A 5,116-nucleotide genomic window follows, 5' to 3' on the forward strand; every position below is an offset into this window, starting at 1 on the left:
GCTTGACTTGAACACAGGCATTCGGCTGATTCTTTAATTGTTAAAATGGGGGTGAAGAATTGAGTCTGTCCATGCTTGACAATTCTTGACATTTGTCTAGAGAATGAAGCATTTGCTGTAAGGAAAAAAGTTTACAAAGAGATTGCTAATGCCTAGTAGAAATTTCCTCAGCTAGCCAAAGAAAACCACTGCTTTCTTCTTTACCTTTTCTTTTATTATTGTTGCTATTATTGTTTTTAATTGGGTTATTTGTTTCTGCCACTGCTGCGTTTCAAAGGATTTGGTGGAGAAGAAGCTGAAAACCCACCGCAATACCAAGCGACACAGGTAAGTTCACCTGCGTGTTCACTGAAACACAATTAGAAAACCAGGCTTGTGCGTTCTGAAAGGCATTTTCCATTTTCTTTCCATCTGTATCCTCAACAGAAAAGGATTTTTTTTTTCTTTTTTACCCTGTGTGACCTGAATTGCATTAAGGAATGAGTCGTCTTCACCTACTCAGTATCTCCGTTAACAGATACTGGGTGTGACTTTGTTTTGTGGGAGTGTTTTCATGGATAAGAGACAGGACAGGTCCTTACCTGTGGACACCGTAATTAAAGCAACATTTAAAGCACGGTATTTCCCATGTTGTGGAGGCTTGGCGCGCTGAAGCCAACTCAGGGTATTGCATGCAAAGGTGGTTTCTCAACGAAGTGCGTAAAGCCCTTCTGCCCTGAAAATGGCTTCAGGAGGAAAACAGTCAGAGGTCACCTCTATTTGTCTGCTCCAACTAAGCTCAAAGTAAAAACACAAATAGAAGAGTTGGGTGCCCATTGACAAATTAAACTGTTGAACATACCCATAACTTTACATTTCAATGTAGTATATAGCTAGTGAAGGAACATTTTGGTGGGAAGCAATAAGGCCTTTTAACTAATCTTACATTTGGCATGGGTGTTAATCGAACCAACAGAAAGTCATGGAAGTTTCATCTGCTCTCTTTTCCTGATCACTGGGCAGCACAGGTTATAACCACTCTTGTTTTCTAGCTGATTGCTTTTCAATAAACAGGATCTATGGCCTGCGATATGTAAACTGAAGCAGGGGTTGGGAAAGAACATAGATTATAGCGTCTAGAAATTCAGTTCCCTGGACATCTGTAGAGATCTGTGCAGCATGCTGATATTCACATTTCTACCCCACGGTTTTGGGAAATGAGAGAGGAATCCACGCATCCAGGCTTTCAGAGATCTTTATGCTGGGTTTCTGCTCCTAGGTTTCCAGCTGCTGAGAATAAGAAAAAGTAAATACCTGTGTAATTTGACATTTAGATTTATAAAGATGCATCAACTTTCTTCCACACACTTAATGCTCTTTTTGCAGAAATTGAAAGTAATATAAACAATTTTTAAAAGTGTTTAATTGGCCGGGTGCAGTGGCTCACACCTGTAATCCCAGCACTTTGGGAGGCTGAGGAGGGCTGATCACCTGAGGTCAGGAGTTCGAGACCAGCCTGGCCAGCATGGTGAAACCCATCTCCACTAAAAATGCAAAAATTATCCAGGTGTGGTGGTGCGCCCCTGTAATACCAGCTACTTGGGAAGCTGAGGCAGGAGAATCGCTTGAACCTGGGAGGGGAGGGGGAGGTTACAGTGAGCTGAGATTGTGCCATTGCACTACAGCTCCAACAGACCGAGACTCCATCTCAAAAAAAAAAAAAAGTTTAATCTGAAAAGGACTAAAGAAGTTGAATCTCTAAAAAATTAACTTTCCTTTTTCCTATGAACCGGAGTAAAAGTTTTTTTCCAGATGTCCCCATTTGATGATAAGAGAAACAGGACAAATATTTCTTACTTTCTAATCAGGAGAGCAAACTACCTAAAAACTTAGCGTTTTGGTGGCTGAGGCCATGGCTCCCATTTTGCTCTTTTGTGTTAATAGCTTGATTATGTATATGTGTAGGGGCAAGACTTTTGTATGGGGCCAAGAGTAAAAGATGCTACTGGCTCAGACATGCAGAGTTCTGGAGACATAAGAAAGACTCAAGACCACTGAGGAGTTGCTTGGATCCCTGAAGATTGCTGCAGATGTTTCAGGATGAGGGGGTGAGTTATTTACTAAATTTTTTTACAAGCCATCTTGTCGGCTATGCAGGCACTTCATGAAACTGTCAGCATCATCTTTGCCATTTTGGCAAATGCCATCCTTTGTCATTGGTATGGAAAGGGAAGTCTCAGTCGGATGTGTCTTAATGATCAATGGCTCCCCTTTTTCTAAACGTCACAGGCATCATATAATAATAGACAACTGAAAAATTGTCTTTATGAAACTAATCTATAAAGATGCATGCTTTTACGAGTCTAAAAAGCTGGCAGAAAGTGAGCCTAAAAGGCTGGGCATGGTGGCACTTTGGGAGGCTGAGGTGGGTGGATCACGAGGTCAGGAGTTCGAGACCAGCCTGGCCAATATGATGAAACCCCATCTCTTCTAAAAATACGAAAATTAACCTGGTGTGGTGGCAGGCCCCTGTAATCGCAGCTACTCTGGAGGCTGAGGCAGAAGAATCACTTGATCCTGGGAGGTGGAGGTTGCAGTGAGCCGAGATTGCACCACTGCACTCCTGCCTGAGTGACAGAGTGAGACTCTGTCTCAAAAAATATATATATCACTGGGCGTGGTGGCTCCTGTCTGTAATCTCAGCACTTTGGGAGACCAAGGTGGGCAGATCACTTGAGGTCAGGAGTTTGAGACCAGTCTGGCTAGCATGGTGAAATAACATCTCTACTAAAAAAAAAAAAAAATACAAAAATTAGCAGGTGTGGTGGCACACACCTGTAGTCCCAGCTACTTGAGAGGCTGAGGCATGAAGATCTCTTGAACCCAGGAAATGGAGGTTGCAGTGAGCCGAGATCATGCCACTGTACTCCAGCCTGGGTGACATAGTAAGACCCTGTCTCTAAAAAACAAACAAAAAATCTAAATTTACATAATTATAGATATATATATATAATTTAGGTAATTTAGGGGAAACTTGTTCCCCCTAGAATATAGAAAGTCTGAGCCGCAGATCCCAGCATTTTCTCTCCAGATCTCACTATGCATGTATGCCATGTAGTAAATGTGGTTTCAATAAAAGAAGAAAAAGTGGAATTTGAAAATGAAAAATGGCACTCATGAAGAAAAGTACACCTTTTTTTGACTTTTGTTTGCAAAGTGCATACACTACATATCAGATTTTTTAAATTCACATCATCAGTATGCATCAATGATCTCTTTATGAATTTGCAAAATTTAGATAAGTTATGGTGCCATATTTGCTGTGTTTATTTTTTAGATTTTTTTAATGGAGGAAAATTTGGAGAAGGACATGACCTGGGCCTGTGTTTCATGGGGTGCCCTTACTTGAGACAATCAGGACACTATCACTTTCCAGACGGAAAATAATGATCCAAATGCTTTAAAGTCCATTAGGGATATTAGCCTTTCAGTCCAAGAAAGCAATCATGTTATCAATTCGTAATACTGGGCGGTCTTCATGTTCTATGAGATGTCTTCAAAACGTCATTGCTACAGTAGGTCATTTTTTTACATGATTTTTAAAAATTTTATTTCAAAATGTAGGCTTATCTATTTAGGTTCTACAAAGGATGAAACTCTAGAAAAACCTTTTTACATATCTGCATTGTCTGTAGGAATAAGCCACTTTGCAAGTAGTGAGATGGATGTTATGTCTTAATTTCTTGTCCATGTGATGATGACTTTTTGCTCCTTTAGATGGTTTAATTCACTCTTTATATGATGCAATTCTCTTTGCTGCTTTCTTTGCACAAAGATAATGGTGAAAATATTGGGAAAGAGGTCATTCACAGTTTTCATTTTTCATTGGCACACTTGGAACTGAAGTGACCTATTGCTTGATTTTGAGGGAGACTGTAGACCCAAGTGTTTAAAGAATAAAGCTTCTAAGATAAAACTCTTTGCTATCTTGGGTTTAGCAAAGATTTCTTAATCAGATCTCAAAGTTGCTAACAATAAATTAATAAAATAATTAAGCTTATAAACATTTTTAAAAATACTTTTCCTGATCCAGGAGAGAATTGACTTAAGAGTCTGACACCTTTTAAAGTCTGATAAGAAACATTTACAATTTATCCTCTCTGAGCCTGCTACCTGGAGGGTTCATCTGCATGATAAGAATCTTGGTCTCTGCAACCCTTTATCTGAGCCCAGACCTTCCCGTCTATGGATATCTGGTCTTTAGATAACCTCTTTCAACCAATTGCCAATCTGACAATCTTTGAATCCGCCTATGACCTGGAAGCTTCCACTTTGAGTTGTCCCGCCTTTCTGGACCACTGATGTCTTCGGTCTCCCTGGAATGTACAAAGCCAAACCGTGGCCTGACCACCATGGGCACGTGCTCTCACGACCTCCTGAGGCCGTGTCACGGGCATGTCCTTAACCTTGACAAAATAAACTTCTAAATTGGTTGAGTCTTGTCTCAGATACTTTTTGGTTTACAACGTGAAATACACTATGCCTCCATTACACTCGTTATCATGGGAAAACACCTCAAAAAATAAAAACAGACCAACAAAAGACAGTAAAGACCTTTGCATCGTCCATTATTTTTCTGCCCTAGTATTTATGGCTGGGTCAAAAACAAACTAGACAGGGACCCTGAGGGAGGGAGATTTCTCTGACATCTGTAGGTAGCATCAGGCTTCCAGGGCTGCAGAGGGAAGAGTTTCAATAAGAGGAGGGAAAAGCAGTGATAACGACCCTCATGGGTCCTCTACTGCCGACTGTCTGGGCTGCAGTGCCCTGGCACATTTCCTTGCAGAGAAAGGACAGCAGGAGTGGGCTTCCTGATTTCCTTTCTGTTTTCTGAGGCCAGCAGGTGCCTGGAGTGGCCTTTGCGCCCCCTGCTGGTCGTTCTGGCAGCACACAGCCTCATGCCTTGCCAGTGTGAAACCCGGTGCTGTCTCGTTCCCCAGGTGGAATGCAAGAGAATGCTTGGGTAGAACTTTGTTACGCAATGAAGCCTCCTGGTTCCCTAGTCCCTGGTAGCCTGTCCTGGTTGCCAGGTGCTTGTTTGCATTCCAAGCTCCACATTCCCCAGGGCCCAGTGTAG

Source organism: Symphalangus syndactylus, chromosome 13 (assembly GCF_028878055.3).
Source record: "Symphalangus syndactylus isolate Jambi chromosome 13, NHGRI_mSymSyn1-v2.1_pri, whole genome shotgun sequence".
NCBI lineage: Eukaryota > Metazoa > Chordata > Mammalia > Primates > Hylobatidae > Symphalangus > Symphalangus syndactylus.